The sequence below is a fragment of the Piliocolobus tephrosceles genome, chromosome 1 (assembly GCF_002776525.5).
Source record: "Piliocolobus tephrosceles isolate RC106 chromosome 1, ASM277652v3, whole genome shotgun sequence".
In the NCBI taxonomy this organism is placed as follows: Eukaryota; Metazoa; Chordata; class Mammalia; order Primates; family Cercopithecidae; genus Piliocolobus; species Piliocolobus tephrosceles.
The window spans coordinates 129,060,637-129,078,786 of NC_045434.1; the positions used below are offsets into that span (position 1 = coordinate 129,060,637).

At 38.9% G+C, this 18,150-nt stretch overlaps 1 protein-coding gene and 1 pseudogene across 4 annotated transcripts in view; one reads left to right on the plus strand and one right to left on the minus strand.

The window, feature by feature from the left end:
* EVI5 (ecotropic viral integration site 5) overlaps positions 1-18,150 on the plus strand; it is a 281,488-nt gene that overhangs the window by 195,181 nt on the left and 68,157 nt on the right. The gene's annotated exons all lie outside the window — the stretch shown is intronic.
* Positions 11,958-12,897, minus strand: LOC111555147 (annotated as a pseudogene). Its single transcript, XR_002735436.2, has one exon. The product of XR_002735436.2 is annotated as a 40S ribosomal protein S2 pseudogene (transcript).

The following is an 18,150-nucleotide window of genomic DNA, read 5'->3' on the forward strand; positions in this document are numbered from 1 at the left end:
CACTCTTATAAAAGTATAGTACATACAGTTGTGTATAGCACATAATACTTGATAATAAATGACTATGTTACTGGTTCATATGTTTACTATTTATTGTTTTGGTATACTATTATTGCTATTTTACAGTCTACTTCTACTTATACAAAAAAACAGTTAACTCTAAGACAGTCTCAGATCCTTCAGGAGGTTTTCCAGAAGGCATTGATTTCATAGGAGATGACAGCTTCATGCGTGTTACTGTCCCTGAAGACCTTCCAGTGGAACAAGATGTAGAGATTGAAGATAGTGATACTGGTGGTGCTGACCCTGTGTAGGCCTAAGCTAGTATGTGTGTTTGTATCTTAGTTTTTAACACAAATGTTTTAATTTTTCTTTTTCTTTTTTTTTTTTTTTTAGTTTTTCTTTTTTTTGAGACAGGATCTCACTATGTTGCCCAGGCCGGAGTTTAGTGGCACAGTCATAGCTCACTGCAGACTCCAACTCCTGGCTCAAGCAGTCCTCATCAGCTTCCCCAGTACCTGGGACTACAGGCACACATGACCACGCCCAGCTTATTTTTTAAATTTATTTAGTAGCAGTGAGGTCTCACTTTGTTGGCCAGGCTGGTTTTGAACTCCTGGGCTTAAGTGATCCGCCCACCTCTGCCTCCCACAGTGCTCAGATTACAAGCATGAGCCACCGCACCCAGCCTTAATTTTTTTTTAACTTAAAAAAATTTTTTGTTCATCAGGCACAGTGGCTTATGCCTGTAATCCCAGCACTTTGGGAGACTGAGGCGGGCAGATCACTTGAGCCCAAGAGTTTGAAACCAACCTGGCTAGCAAAGTGAGACTCCGTCTCTACAAAAAATACAAAATAAAATTAGTGGGACCTGATGGTGCACCTAGAGTCCCAGTCCTAGCTACTCAGGAGGCTGAGGTGGGTGGGCTGCCTGAGCCTGGGAGGTCAAGGCTGCAGTAAGCCATGATCACACCACTGCACTCCAGCCTGGGCCACAGAGTAAGACCCTGTTTCAAAAAATATATTTATTAAAATTAAAAATAGAAAAAAGCTTACAGAATAAATATATTAAAAAAATATTTTATACACCTGTACACTATGTTTGCTAAGCTAAATGTTACAAGAGTCAAAAAGTTTAAAAAATTGAAAGTTTATAAAGTTACAGCACGTTAAAGTTAATTTATTATTAAAAAAAACCATTTTTTATAATTTAGTGTAGCCTAAGTATACAGTGTTTATAAAGTCTACAGTAGTGTCATGTCCTAGGCCTTCACATTCACTCACCACTTACTTACTAACTCACCTAAAGCAACATCCAGTCTTGCAAGCTTCATTCTTGGTAAGTGCTCTATACAGGTATACCATTTTTTATCTTTTATAACATACTTTTCCTGTGCCTTTTCTGTGTTTAGATACACAAATACAGACCATTGTGTTACAGTCGCCTACAGTGCCCAGTGCAGTAACATGCTGTGCAGGTTTGTAGCCTAGGAGCAATAGGCTATACCATGTAGCCTAGGTGTACAGGAAGCTATACCATGTAGGTTTGTGTAAGTGCACTCTATGATGTTTGCATGATGAAATTGCCTAACGATGCATTTCTCAGAACACATCCCCATTGTTAAGAGATGTGTGACTGTATTTGTCCTTTTGTGACTGGCTTATTTCACTTAATGTTCTCAATGTTCATCTGTGTTATAGTGTATGTACAAATTTTCTTCATTTTTAAAGCTGAATAATATTCTATTGTATGTATATACCACATTTTTTATCTGTTCGTTCATTGATGACATTTAGGGTGCTTTCATGTTTCAGCTATTGTGAATAATGCCGCTATGAACACAGGTGTACAAATTTCTGTTCAGGTCCCTGCTTTTTTTTTTTTTTATGTTTTATTATTATACTTTAAGTTCTAGGGTACATGTGCACAACATGCAGGTTTGTTACATATGTATACTTGTGCCATGATGGTGTGCTGCACCCATCAACTCGTCAGCACCCATCAACTCATCGTTTACATCAGGTATAACTCCCAATGCAATCCCTCCCCTCCCCACAACAGGCCCCAGTGTGTGATGTTCCCCCGCCCGAGTCCAAGTGATCTCATTGTTCAGTTCCCACCTATGAGTGAGAACATGTGGTGTTTGGTTTTCTGTTCTTGCGATAGTTTGCTGAGAATGATGGTTTCCAGCTGCATCCATGTCCCTACAAAGGGCACAAACTCATCCTTTTTTATGGCTGCATAGTATTCCGTGGTGTGTATGTGCCACGTTTTCTTAATCCAGTCTGTCACTGATGGACATTTGGGTTGATTCCAAGTCTTTGCTATTGTGAATAGTGCCGCAATAAACATACGTGTGCATGTGTCTTTATAGCAGCATGATTTATAATCCTTTGGGTATATACCCAGTAATGGGATGGCTGGGTCTTATGGTATTTCTAGTTCTAGGTCCTTGAGGAATCGCCATACTGTTTTCCATAATGGTTGAACTAGTTTACAATCCCACCAACAGTGTAAAAGTGTTCCTATTTCTCCACATCCTCTCCAGCACCTGTTGTTTCCTAACTTTTTAATGATTGCCATTCTAACTGGTGTGAGATGGTATCTCATTGTGGTTTTGATTTGCATTTCTCTGATGGCCAGTGATGACGAGCATTTTTTCATATGTCTGTTGGCTGTATGCATGTCTTCTTTTGAGAAGTGTCTGTTCATATCCTTTGCCCATTTTTTGATGGGGTTGTTTGTTTTTTTCTTGTAAATTTATTTGAGTTCTTTATAGGTTCTGGATATTAGCCCTTTGTCAGATGAGTAGATTGCAAAAATGTTCTCCCATTCTGTAGGTTGCCTGTTCACTCTGATGGTAGTTTCTTTTGCTGTACAGAAGCTCTTTAGTTTAATTAGATCCCATTTGTCAATTGTGGCTTTTGTTGCCATTGCTTTTGGTGTTTTAGACATGAAGTCCTTGCCCATGCCTATGTCCTGAATGATATTACCTCTGTTTTCTTCTAGGGTTTTTATGGTATTAGGTCTAACATTTAAGTCTCTAATCCATCTTGAATTAATTTTCGTATAAGGAGTAAGGAAAGGATCCAGTTTCAGCTTTCTACTTTATGGCTAGCCAATTTTCCCAGCACCATTTATTAAATAGGGAATCCTTTCCCCATTTCTTGTTTCTCTCAGGTTTGTCAAAGTTCAGATGGCTGTAGATGTGTGGTATTATTTCTGAGCACTCTATTCTGTTCTATTGCTCTGTATCTCTGTTTTGGTACCAGTACCATGCTGTTTTGGTTACTGTAGCCTTGTAGTATAGTTTGAAGTCAGGTGGTGTGATGCCTCCAGCTTTGTTCCTTTGACTTAGGATTGTCTTGGCAATGCGGGCTCTTTTTTGGTTCCATATGAACTTTAAAGCATTTTTTTCCAATTCGGTGAAGAAAGTCATTGGTAGCTTGATGGGGATGGCATTAAATCTATAAATTACCTTGGGCAGTATGGCCATTTTCACGATATTGATTCTTCTTATCCATGAGCATGGTATGTTCTTCCATTTGTTTGTGTCCTCTTTTATTTCACTGAGCAGTGGTTTGTGGTTCTCCTTGAAGAGGTCCTTTACATCCCTTGTAAGTTGGATTCCTAGGTATTTTATTCTCTTTGAAGCAATTGTGAATGGAAGTTCATTCATGATTTGGCTCTCTGTCTGTTACTGGTGTATAAGAATGCTTGTGAGTTTTGCACATTAATTTTGTATCCTGAGACTTTGCTGAAGTTGCTTATCAGCTTAAGGAGATTTTGGGCTGAGACGATGGGGTTTTCTAAATATACAATCATGTCATCTGCAAACAGGGACAATTTGACTTCTTCTTTTCCTAACTGAATATCCTTTATTTCTTTCTCTTGCCTGATTGCCCTAGCTAGAACTTCCAACACTGTGTTGAATAGGAGTGGTGAGAGAGGACATCCCTGTCTTGTGCCAGTTTTCAAAGGGAATGCTTCCAGTTTTTGCCCATTCAGTATGATATTGGCTGTGGGTTTGTCATAAATAGCTCTTATTATTTTGAGATATGTTCCATCAATACCGAATTTATTGAGAGTTTTTAGCATGAAGGGCTGTTGAATTTTGTCAAAGACCTTTTCTGCATCTATTATCATGTAGTTTTTGTCTTTGGTTCTGTTTATATGCTGGATTACGTTTATTGATTTGTGTATGTTGAACCAGCCTTGCATCCCAGGGATGAATCCCACTTGATCATGGTGGACAAGCTTTTTGATGTGCTGCTGGATTCGGTTTGCCAGTATTTTATTGAGGATTTTTGCATCGATGTTCATCAGGATATTGGTCTAAAATTCTCTTTTTTTGTTGTGTCTCTGCCAGGCTTTGGTATCAGGATGATGTTGGCCTCATAAAATGAGTTAGGGAGGATTCCCTCTTTTTCTATTGATTGGAATAGTTTCAGAAAGAATGGTACCAGCTCCTCGTTGTACCTCTGGTAGAATTCAACTGTGAATCCATCTGGTCCTGGACTTCTTTTGGTTGGTAGGCTATTAATTATTGCTTAAATTTCAGAGCCTGCTATTGGTCCATTCAGGGATTCAACTTCTTCCTGGTTTAGTCTTGGGAGAGTGTAAGTGTCCAGGAAATTATCCATTTCTTCTGGATTTTGTCGTTTATTTGCGTAGAGGTGTTTATACTATTCTCTGATGGTAGTTTGTATTTCTGTGGGGTGGGTCGTGATATCCCCTTTATCACTTTTTATTGCGTCTATTTGATTCTTCTCTCTTTTCTTCTTTATTAGTCTTGCTAGTGGTCTATCAATTTTGTTGATCTTTTCAAAAAACCAACTCTTGGATTCATTGATTTTTTGAAGAGTTTTTTATGTCTATCTCCTTCAGTTCTGCTCTGATCTTAGTTATTTCTTGCCTTCTGCTAGCTTTTGAATGTGTTTGCTCTTGCTTCTCTAGTTCTTTTAATTGTGATGTTAGAGTGTCCATTTTAGATCTTTCCAGCTTTCTCTTGTGGGCATTTAGTGCTATAAATTTCCCTCTACACACTACTTTATATGTGTCCCAGAGATTCTGGTATGTTGTATCTTTGTTCTCATTGGTTTCAAATAACATCTTTATTTCTGCCTTTATTTCGTTATGTACCCAGTAGTCATTCAGGAGCAGGTTGTTCAGTTTCCATGTAGTTGAGCGGTTTTGATTTGAGTTTCTTAGTCCTGAGTTCTAGTTTGATTGCACTGTGGTCTGAGAGACAGTTTGTTATAATTTCTGTTCTTTTACATTTGCTGAGGAGTGCTTTACTTCCAATTATGTGGTCAATTTTGGAATAAGTGTGATGTGGTGCTGAGAAGAATGTATATTCTGTTGATTTGGGGTGGAGAGTTCTGTAGATGTCTATTAGGTCTGCTTGGTGCAGAGATGAGTTCAATTCCTGGATATCCTTGTTAACTTTCTGTCTCATTGATCTGTCTAATGTTGACATTGGGATGTTGAAGTCTCCCATTATTATTGTATGGGAGTCTAAGTCTCTTTGTAAGTCTCTAAGGACTTGCTTTATGAATCTGGGTGCTCCTGTATTGGGTACATATATATTTAGGATAGTTAGCTCTTCCTGTTGAATTGATTCCTTTACCATTATGTAATGGCCTTCTTTGTCTCTTTTGATCTTTGATGGTTTAAAGTCTGTTTTATCAGAGACTAGGATTGCAACCCCTGTTTTTTTTTTTTTTTTTTTTTTTTGGTTCTCCATTTTTTTGGTAGATCTTCCTCCATCCTTTATTTTGAGCCTGTGTGTGTCTCTGCATGTGAGATGAGTCTCCTGAATACAGCAAACTGATGGGTCTTGACTCTTTATCCAGTTTGCCAGTCTGTGTCTTTTAATTGGATCATTTAGTCTATTTACATTTAAGGGTAATATTGTTATGTGTCAACTTGATCCTGTCATTATGATATTAACTGGTTATTTTGCTCGTTAGTTGATTCAGTTTCTTCCTGGCATCGATGGTCTTTACATTTTGGCCTGTTTTTGCAATTGCTGGTACCGGTTGTTCCTTTCCATGTTTAGTGCTTCCTTCAGGGTCTCTTGTAAGGCAGGCCCGGTGGTGACAAAATCTCTCAGCATTTGCTTATCTGTAAAGGATTTTATTTCTCCTTCACTTATGAAACTTTGTTTGGCGGGATATGAAATTCTGGGTTGAAAATTCTTTTCTTTAAGAGTGTTGAATACTGGCCCCCACTCTCTTCTGGCTTGTAGAGTTTCTGCCGAGAGATCTGCTGTCAGTCTGATGGGCTTCCCTTTGTGGGTAACCCGACCTTTTTCTCTGGCTGCCCTTAACAGTTTTTCCTTCATGTCAACTTTGGTGCGTCTGACAATTATGTGTCTTGGAGTTGCTCGTCTCGAGGAGTATCTTTGTGGTGTTCTCTGTATTTCCTAAATTTGAATGTTGGCCTGCCTTACTAGGTTGGGGAAGTTCTCCTGGATGATATCCTGAAGAGTGTTTTCCAACTTGGTTCCATTTTCCCCCTCACTTTCAGGCACCCCAATCAGACGTAGATTTGGTCTTTTCACATAATCCCATACTTCTTGAAGGCTTTGTTCATTTCTTTTTCCTCTTTTTTCTTTAGACTTCTCTTCTTGGTTTGTTTCATTCCTTTGATCCTCAATCGCTGATATTCTTTCTTACGGTTGATCAAGTCAGTTACTGAAGCTTGTGCATTTGTCACATATTTCTCGTGTCATGGTTTTTATCTCTGTCAGTTCATTTATGGCCTTCTCTGCATTGATTATTCTAGTTATCCATTCTTCCATTCTTTTTTCAAGATTTTTACTTTCTTTTTGCTGGGTATATGATTCCTCCTTTAGCTCTGAGACGTTTGATTGACTGAAGCCTTCTTCTCTCAACTTGTCAAAGTCATTCTCCATTCACCTTTGATCCATTGCTGGCGATGAGCTGTGTTCCTTTGGAGGGGGAGATGCGCTCTTATTTTTTGAATTTCCAGCTTTTCTGCCCTGCTTTTCCCCCATTTTTGTGGTTTTATCTGCCTCTGGTCTTTGATGATGGTGACGTCCTGATGGGGTTTTGGTGTGGGTGTCCTTCCTGTTAGTTTTCCTTCTAACAGTCAGGACCCTCAGCTGTAGGTCTGTTGGAGATTGCTTGAGGTCCACTCCAGACCCTGTTTGCCTGGGTATCAGCAGCAGAGGCTGCAGAAGATAGAACATTGCTGAACAATGAGTGCACCTGTCTGATTCTTGCTTTGGAAGCTTCGTCTCAGGGGTGTACCCCACTGTGTGAGGTGTGGGGTGTCGTTCTGCCCCTAGTGGGGGATGTCTCCCACTTAGGCTACTCAGGGGTCAGGGACCCACTTGAGCAGGCAGTCTGTCCGTTCTCAGATCTCAACCTCCGTGTTGGGAGATCCACTGCTCTCTTCAAAGCTGTCAGACAGGGTCATTTGCGTCTGCAGAGGTTTCTGCTGCTTTTTTTTTTGTTTAGCTGTGCCCTGTCCCCAGAGGTGGAGTCTACAGAGACAGGCAGGCCTCCTTGAGCTGCTGTGGGCTCCACCCAGTTGGAGCTTCCCAGCAGCTTTGTTTACCTACTTAAGTCTCAGCAATGGCGGGCGCCCCTCCCCCAGCCTCGCTGCTGCCTTGCCATTAGATCGCAGACTGCTGTGCTAGCCATGAGGGAGGCTCCGTGGGCGTGGGACCCTCCTGGCCAGGTGTGGGATGTAATCTCCTAGTGTGCCATTTGCTAAGACCCTTGGTAAAGCGCAGTATTGGGGTGGGAGTTACCCGATTTTCCAGGTGTTGTGTGTCTCAGTTCCCCTGGCTAGGAAAAGGGATTCCCTTCCCCTTTGCGCTTCCCAGTTGAGGCAGTGCCTCACCCTGCTTCAGCTCTTGCTGGTCGTGCTGCAGCAGCTGACCAGCACGATTGTCCGATTGTCCTGCACTGCCTAGTGAGAGGAACCCAGTACCTCAGTTGAAAATGCAGAAATCCCCGGTCTTTTTTGCTCGCCCTGGGAGCTGGAAACTGCAGCTGTTCCTGTTCAGCCATCTTGCTCCGCCCCCTCCAGGTCCCTGCTTTTACTTCTTTTGAGTACATAGAAGTGGAATTACTGGATCATATAGTAATTGTTTAATTTTTTAAGAAATTGCCACACCATTTTACATTTCTACCAGCAATGCATGAGGATTTCATCTTTTCCACATTCTCACCAACACTTGTTAATTTTCTGTTGTTGTTTTTATAATTACCATCCTAATGGGTGTGAAGTGGTATCTCATTGTGGTTTTGATTTGCGTTTCCCTGATGATTTGCTGTGTTGGGCATACTTTCATGTGCTTATTTCGCATTTATGTATCTTCTTTGGAGAAATGGCTATTCAGGTCCTTTGCTTAATTGAACCAGGTTGTTTGTTGTTTTTGTTGTTGAGTTATAGGAGTTATTTAAATATTCTCAATATCCCTTTCTTATCAGATATATGGTTTGCAAATATTTTCTCCCATTACGTTTGTTGCCTTTTCTCTGTTGATAGTGTTTTTATCACAAAAGTTTTTAATTGTGCTGAATCAACCTACCTGGGTTTTTTTTTTTTTTTTTTTTTTGGTGTTGTTTACTGTGCTCCAGGTCCAGTGAAAATTTATCATATTTTGATATTATAAAACTATCTTCAAAAGAAAATTCAAAGCTTTAAAAATAAATATGTTTTTACAGGGCACAGTAGCTCACGCCTGTAATCCCAGTGCTTTGAGAGGCCAAGGTCGGGGGTTGCTGGAGGCCAGGAGTTCAAGACCAGCCTGGGCAATAGAGTAAGACCCTGTCTCTACAAAACAATTTTAAAAATTAGCTGGGGGCATGATAATACACTCCTATAGCCCTTGCTACTTGGAAGGCTAAGGTGGAAAGACCCCTTGAGGCCAGAAGTAGGAGTTCCACATTACAGTGAGCTGTGATCAAACCACTGCACTCCAGTCTGAGTGACAGAGTGAGACCTTGTCTCTAAAATAAATTTTTTTTTATAAAAGTAAATGTGTTTTGTCACTTCTTATGCCTTACTTCTTCTTGTATAATATGATAAAAGTGTTAAGTTTTCCCTGTGGATGAAATATTATGTTTAAAATCTGTCTTTCAAAGTTTTTAATTACATTGTTCTCCAAGTCACAATCATCTTTGCTGCAACATCTAGAATTTTCTTCCCACCTGAAATTTCCTTTTGTCCTTAAATTTCAATTTAAAATGTAGTTGATTTCCAAACTTACATATTATATTATAGCCTCATCTTTTAATCTGGATCAAAGGTAACCACAACACATTACGATTTGTATGTTTATAAAAAGGTATCCTTTGTGTTCTGCTGGTAGTAATCCCCATAAAGTGCACATATTCAGGAAAACCTCAAATATGAACCAACTGCATAATATATTTGTAATCAGTTGTTTAAATCATGCTATCATATGTGATTTTAGCATTAGTCGGTACTTTTCTAACATCAAGAAAATCCTAAGAATTTACCACATTTCTATACATCTTAGTCACAGAATGGTAAGATTTAAATCACTCTTTTTGTTGATTCTGAAATATTTATTAAAATGAAGAACCTGGCATGCAGAATTTTTGTTTAAAATGAAATATGATATGCATTACACTATTTTTGAAAACTAGAAAATTCATGGATTTTTTTTTTTTTAACATCTTCCAATCCTTTACCCCTATCCCCGCATCTAGTCCCTGGTAACCACCATTCTACTCTGTACTTTTGAGTTCAGCTTTTTGTATCCCACATGTGAGATCACACAGTGTTTGTCTTTCTGAGCCTAGCTTATTTCACTTAATGTTCTCCAGGCTCATTCATGTTGTTGTGAATGACAGAATTTCCTTCCTTTTTAAGACTGAATAATATTCCATTGTGTGTATGTGTACCATTTTTTCTTTATTCATTCATCCACTGATTGACATTTAGGTTGGTTGCATGTGTTGGCTATTGTGAATAATGCAGTGAACATGGGAGTGCAAATATCTTTTCAACATACTGATTTCATTTCCTTTGGATATAGACCCAGTAGTAGAATTGTTAGATCATATCATCTGTTTTTAATTTTTTGAGGATTTACATTTCTACCCACAGTGTGTAAGAGTTCCCTTTCTACCACATCCTCTCCAGCACTTGCTGTCTTTCATCTTTTTGATAATGGCCATTCTAACAGGTGTGAGGTGATAGAATGGTTACTGTTATTACAGTAGGGGTATATTATCATCAACAGGCTCTTGATAAAGTGATCACTGGAATCCTAATTGCCAAATTTGTTGCTATTTTTTCAGTATTTGTCTGCTCGTGCTTATTGCATTTGTTGTTGACCATTTCGTCCTCCTTGCATTCTCACCTCCCCTAACTTTGCTACCACCACTTACTTTTGACTCTCTTCTTTCTTGTTTAACTGTTGTTTACAGTCATCTTTATCAGTTGTGGATGTGTGTATTCCCCTGAAATCCAAGGTTTTGGCTTTTACAAACTATACCTGAATGAAGGGTGTCACATGGCTTCAGGAGCCATCTTTACCAGGGTTCCCCAACCCCCAGGCCACAGACAGGTATCAGTCCATGGCCTGTTAGGAAATGGGCCGCACAGCAGGAGGTGAGCGGGCAACCAGCAGCATACTGCCTGAGCTCTGCCTCCTGTCAGATCAGTGGTGTCATTAGATTGTCACAGGAGCACGAATCCTGTTGTGAACTGTACATGCCAGGGATCTCGGTTGCACTCTCCTTATAAGAGAATCTAATGCCTGATGATCTGAGGTGGAAGAATTTCATTCTGAAACCATTCTCCTACCTCTCTATGGAAAAATTATCTTCCACGAAATCTGTCCCTAGTACCAAAAAGGTTGGGGACCACTAATCGTTGCAACAGTGAATCATAATTTATCTCCAGCCCTAGCCTGTTTCCTCTTACCAATAATTTTCTAAATGGTTTAATAATTTAAAAATTATGAAACATGATGTACAGAAAAGTTAATAAAACAAAGTTACATTATATGTGTAAAAATATTATATGTAAAACTTCTAACCAAGGTTAAGACAGACAAAATTGCCTGTACTCAAGAAGTCTATCCAATCACACCCTGTTCCCTATCCTGGACTTTTATGACACTCACTCTTTTGCCTTTCCTTATAATTGTGTCATCTTCCCATACATTTCTGATCTATACAGTTAGTTTTCCCAGCTTCTCAGTTTTGCAGAGTCATATGGAATATTTTGTGTCTTCTTGTTCAACATTATTTTTGTAAAAATAATTTTGTTGTACATATTTCATTTTTTAAAATATATCACAGTGTATTCATTTTACTATTAGTGGATGTTTGGGAATTTCCAGGTTGGGAGTGTTACAAATAATATGGTGATTATGAGCACTCTTATTGTGCATAAGTTTCTCTAGCATGTATACCAAAGTGTGAAATTGCCGCATTGTACAGCTTGCAAATCTTCAACTTTATTTTCCAAATTGCTTGTAGTAGTTTAAACTCCATGCAGCTGCATGTTGAAGTTCTTGTTATTCCACACCCTACCAATACTTGGTGGTGTCACATGATTTAATTTTTGCCAATCTGGTGATATTTCACTGTGGTTTTCGTTTACATTTTCTTGATTACTAAGGATGTTGGCCATTTTGGATTTCTGTTTTTGTAAAGTGCCTGTTAATGTCTTTTGTTTATATTTTTCTATTAGGTTGTCTTTTTCTTATGGATATGGAGTTATTTATATATTGATGTTATATGTTGCAGATAGCTACTACCACTCTGTAACTTGTCCTCTGTTGTTATTTTTCCTTTATTGTGTCTTTTGATGAGTAGACCAGTAGTTTTAATGGGTACTGAACCATTCTACCTGGAAGCAGTACAGAAACTTTGAATTTAACATGTTTAAAATCAGATGTGTTCCAAAATGTTTTCCTTATTGTATATTTCAAGTCTTTTTTTTTTTTTTTTCAGGCTTAATTCACTTTATTTTTCTTGTATAAAAAGCCTATGTTGTAGCCACAGCTGGAGCCTGGGTCTGCTGCACGGAGACTCTGGTGTGGTTCTTGACAAGGTGGTCAGTGAATTCCTGATAGGGAGATTTGGTAAACACAGTCTCTCCTTCCAGAGGTCAGGGGTCAGGTAGCTGTAGGTCTTAGAGATGGCATCAAAGGTGGCCTTGGCGAAGTTGCCCAGGGTGGCAGTGCAGCCCCAGGCTGAGGTGTAGCAGTCATCAATACCAGCCATCATGAGCAGCTTCTTGGGCACAGGCGCTGAGACGATGCCAGTGCCCCTGGGTGCAGGGATGAGGCGCACAGAGCCGCAGCGGCCTGTCACCTTGCAAGGGACGGTGTGGGGCTTGCCGATCTTGTTCCCCCAGTAGCCTCTGCGCACCGGGACAATGGAGAGTTTGGCCAGGATGATGGCCCCATGGATGGCGGTGGCCACCTCCTTGGAGCACTTAACACTCAGGCCGACGTGGCCATTGTAGTCCCCCATAGCAACAAACGCCTTGAACCTGGTGCGCTGGCCAGCACGGGTCTGCTTCTGCACCGGCATAATCTTCAAAACCTCGTCTTTGAGAGAGGCCCCCAAGAAAAAGTCAATGATCTCAGATTCCTTAATGGGCAGAGAGTAGAGGTAGATCTCCTCCAGGGACTTGATCTTCATATCCTTGACCAAGCGGCCCAGCTCAGTGAGGGGCATCCACTCCTTATCCTCGGCCTCGCCTCTGCGAGCTCTGCGGCCTCCGCCTCGGCCCGACCGCGTCCAGGGCGCGACCCCGACCCCGGATGCCACTGCCGAAACCTCCGCGGAAGCCACCGCGGTTCCCCGTCCCCGGGCCACCAGGGCCCCCCCCCCCCCCCCACCCCGTGCACCGGCATCATCCGCCATTTGGTGTTTTCTCGGAGAAGAAGTGCTATTTCAAGTCTTTATTAATTCAAGTCTTTATTAAAGGATCATGTCTTACAAAAATCAGCCAGGCGTGGTGGCAGACACCTGTAATCCCAGCGACCCGGGAGGCTGAGACAGGAGAATCCCTTGAACCCAGAAGGTAGAGGTTGTGGTGAGCTGAGATCATGCCACAGCACCCCAGCCTGGGTGACAGAATGAGATTCCATCTCAAAAAAACAAACAAACAAAAATCCCAAAAAAGGAAACAAAATAAAAGATCATCTCTTATCAAATTTTTCAACCTATTGGTAATCTCACTTACTCTTTCTTATCCTCTACCATATATACCAAGGGTGTATATGTAAGGTATGCAAATTTTCAGTTTTAGCAGCTAACATTATTTCACAATGTGCTTGTGCTAGTTTTTCTTTCCCATCAACCTGTTAGCTATTGTAGATTAGCCTTCAGATAATTCTCAATAAGAGTTTGTACAGATTAAAGTGTATCGCCCAACTCTTCAATCTTTCAAAATAGAAAAGTCTTAAGTAAAAAACTAAATAAAAGGTAATTTGAGTCACTTTTCAAACTTTTTTTGAGTCTTTAATGACATTCCTCTTCTCCCTACCACTCCATTAGTTCATCTGCTTATCCTTTACCTAAACTGTTGTTGTAACCCCCCTTCAGTTTCCTTTTCTCCAGCTTCAGCTCTTCTATAAATTACAAAAGCTGTCTCTCTAAAACACAGAAATTTCACTGACTGCCTTTTAAATACCAAATCATATCAAAACTCCTTAGCATCCTTTTTATTATTGCCCAAACTGAATTTCCAGCTTCATCTCTCACCATTATCTCCCCATCCTCATCCCCCACACTTACATGCTGTATTCTGCCTACTGTGAATTATCCTATTCCTGCACCTATGACATTCTTTCAAAATTCTGTGCCATTCTGCATGTTGCTCTATCTTCCTAAATTGCTGTATTTTTCTGAACTTCCTACTCCTCTATTTTTGAAGTATTTCTGTTTCTCTTTCAGGTCTTAAGATTGAATGCTTTTTGGCTTTCTGTTAATTTGCTTAGTAAATGAGTTTTCAGTAGATGTCTTAAACAGGCTTCAATATTTAATTATATGTATATATCTATATAGATACAGATGTATAGAGGTATACTTTTAATGCAGATTAAGATTCATAAATAGATCTTTCATTAAAACCTGAAACTTTTTTCAGTTATCAAAGTAATATATTTTAGGTTATTTCTTAGTCATGGAAATATATTAGATCATTTTCAAGTTCCACTAGGGGGAGAACTCAACTTAGTCTAAGATTTTTGTACTTCAAATCTCTTCAGATTAACTCTTCCAATTACTGGTACTGTCTTGTGAGTAAAATTTTTTTGCACAAACCGAATTCTCTCAAACTCTTCTTTTAATAAATTATATTATTATTTAATCTGTTATTCATATAAAGCCTGCTTTTTAATGTAGCTATGAAAATTATACTTTTGTAAACATCTTATTTCGATGAGAAAATACATTAAATGAAGAAATACTCATTTTTATAAATACTATAACATTGTAATATATAGATACTTATATATAGATTATAGTATATCTATATATATACTATGTAGTATATAGATATAGGTAGACTGAAATTTATTAAATTTATTTTCAAAGATTATTCAGTCTACTTAGAATTTTTAGGTCTAATTTAAGATTTACCATCTACTGCCATGTTGTTATTCTAACGTAACTACATCTGTAATCTAATTATATTGTTTATAATAATGCCTCCTCCACCACCCTGTCTTTGTTGGAGCTGTTTTGTATTTGTGTCTTACAGTGAACTTAACCATTTTTAAGAGTAGCAGCTTTCAAATTTTAGACATTTTCCTAGAACTGTTTTTAGAAGTTACTGTTACCTAGTTTTCTTCTCTAAATGAATGACAATTACTTATTGGTGGGTTTTTTGCTATAAAATTATTACACTGTTCTGCTGTAATGCTCAGTTTGGAACAGATTATACAACCTGTAAAATTAAGGAGTTGAAGTCTAAGGTTCTATCACATACAAAACAATATTATACCTTATATAGCATTTAAATATTTTTTGACAATTCTGAGTTACCATGAATTTTAATTATTATGTACTCATCTCACTTTATTAATACCTCTATGACTTTCTTTCCTTTTTTTTTTTTTTTTTTTTTTGAGACAGAGTCTTACTCTGTTGCCCAGGCTGGAGTGCAGTGGCATGATCTCGGCTCACTACAAGCTCCGCCTCCCGGGTTCACGCCATTCTCCTGCCTCAACCTCCTAAGTAGCTGGGACTACAGGCGCCTGCCAACACGCCTGGCTAATTTTTTGTATTCTTTTTTTTTTAGTAAAGACGGGGTTTCACCATGTTAGCCAGGATGGTCTCAATCTCCTGACCTCGTGATCCGCCCACCTTGGCCAAAGTGCTGGGATTACAGGCGAGAGCCACCGTGCCCGGCCACCTTGTAACTTTCTCTTTGGCCAAGTTTTTACCTTAAATAACTTCCTATTCTAGTTACTAGACTCTTATGTTGCTTTATTTTTTCTTCATAACAATTATTACTTTTTTCATAAATTATACATATTTTTATTTTTTATTTTTATTTTAGATGTGGGGGTACATGTGAAGGTTTGTAGATAAACACATGTCATGGGGGTTTGTTGTACATATTATTATGTTACCCAGGTATTAAGCTCAGTACCCAATAGTTATCTTTTCTGCTCCTCTCCCTCCTCCCCCCCTTCCTCCTCAACATATTTTTATTTTTAATTGTCCACATTCCCCACTAGAGCATAAGCTCCATGGGAGTGCAAGAGTGGAATTTTTGTCTGTCTTATTCATTACTATATTCTTTTTTGGGCAGTGGTGGGGGAGACAAGGTCTCAAGATCACACCACTGCACCCCAGCCTGGGTGACAGAACGAGACTCCCATCTCAAAAAAAAAAAAAAAAGGTCTTGCTCTGTTGCTCAGACCAGAGTGCAGTGGTGTGATCATAGCTCACTGCAGCCTTGACATATTGGGCTTAAGCAGTCCACCCACCTCAGCCTCCCAAGTAGCTGGGACTACAGGAGCACACCACCACACCTGACTAATTTTTGTGTTTTTTGTAGAGATTGAGTTTGGCTATGTTGTCCAGGCTGGTCTCGAATTCCTGAGCTCAGGCGATCTGCCCTCCCAAAGTGCTGGGACTACAGGTGTAAGCCACTGCACACAGCCTCGTTGCTGTATTGAGTGCTTACTATATAATGCCTGGTACATAACCATCATTCAGTAGATATTTGTATTTGACCAAATTTAACCAGTAGATATTTGAATTTTGATAATAATTAATTCATCTGCTGATGTTATTTCTACAGTAAATGATTTTTAATGTATGCAGTTGTCACTATATTTACACATGCATCAACTTGTATACGTTCTTTTATTATTAGGTCACTACCAGTTAGGAAGGAGAAAATGAATTCAGCCTCCGTCCAAATGTATTTACCATTACAGAGTCAGAGTGACTGAGCCTAGGTCCCTTCTTTGAAGTGTTTTTGAATAGAATTTAAACCTCTGAAAATTAATGTATATTTATTGTTGGTATTAATGACTGTAATAACATGCAAGAAGATGCCAACTATTATCAGAATTTTTTGTTTTCTATCCTCACATATGCTTTAGAACCCGGTTTTCTGGTTGAATGTCTCAGTCTAAAGGAACTTCTTTTAGTAGCCTGCAAAAATAAATATGACATATCTTAATCAGAATAAAGAGCTTCAAGAAATTTAGTTATGAAGAACAAGAGGATTTTAAAATCCTGAATGTCTCTGTGGTCCCAACTTTTTGTCTTTTTGTTTTCTTCTAATTGCTAGAGATTCTGTATTGGTTAAAAGAATGGATTTTGGAGTCCAACCTCTTATTAGCTTCTTATCTTTGGCAAGTTATTTAATGTATTTGTTGATTCACTCATTCATAACTGAGGATTCTAAAGCTATCTGCCTTACAGTTGTTGGGATCAAATGAGAAAGCTCATGTAAAGTGTTCTTTCTTGCCTACATAATATCCAGAAATACAGCTCGTAGACTTTATGTAAAAAGTCACATTCAATATTGTGGAGTCCCAAAAAGTATAACCAAACTAGAAAGTTCTGAAACTCTTTGGATTTCCTTAAAGATAGTCTTTAACAACCTTAGATACTGAATATGTATTCCTTTCCAAAAATTATGTAAAGCCTGAAATTAAGAATTATCTTGGGGCCTGGTGTGGTGGCTCACACCTGTAATCCCACACTTTGGGAGGCTGAGACAGGCTGATCACTTGAGGTCAGGCGTTCAATAATTATCTTGGCTTTTTGTTTTTTCTGTAATATATACTTAAGTAAGCTTCTTTCTGTCCACTGTGAACCCCTATTTAGTTACACTTCATTTTTATGTGTTTGCTGTGTTTGGAAATATAGAGCTTACTACTTAACAACTTTAATTATTCCAGGATACTAATAATAAGAGTAATAATAGCTGGCATACCGAACACTTAGTACATATCAGGCAATGTTCTAAGCCGTTTGAGGATATTCACGTATTTAATCCTCACAAAAATCATATGGGATATTGGTTTTGGGGTTTTTTTTTGTTATTGTTTTCAAGACAGGGTCTCACTTTGTCATTCAAGCTGTAAATGCAGTGGCACGATCACGGCTCACTGCAGCCTCGACCTCCCAAGCTCAAGAGAACTCCCACCTCAGCCTCCAAGTAGCTGGGACTGCAGGCACATGCCACCATGCCCAGCTAATTTTTGTATTTTCTGTAGAGGTGGGGTTTCACTATGTTTCCCAGGCTGATATTGATCTCCTGGGCTCAAGCAGTCCACTCGCCTTGACCTCCCAGAGTATGGGATTACAGGCATGAGCCACCAAGCCCAGCAAGATATTGTTAATATCTTCATTTTATAGTTAAGGAAACTGAGGCATAGAGAAGATTTTAAAATGAGATTTTGTTGTTCATATGAAAACCCACTCTTGAATTTTTTCCAGGAATAAAATGAATTTCTTTTCTTTAGTATTTCAACATATTGTCATGGTAGTTTTATAAGTTTTCTTATTAGCATATTGACAGCCTCCTGTAAATCTGCTTATTATACAACTAAAGTTACTATTAGTTCCCTGTTCATTACTTAAAATTTTTCAGTTGTTTCCCCTGGCATTGGAGAAAAATTCAAACTCTGACTCTCCTCATAA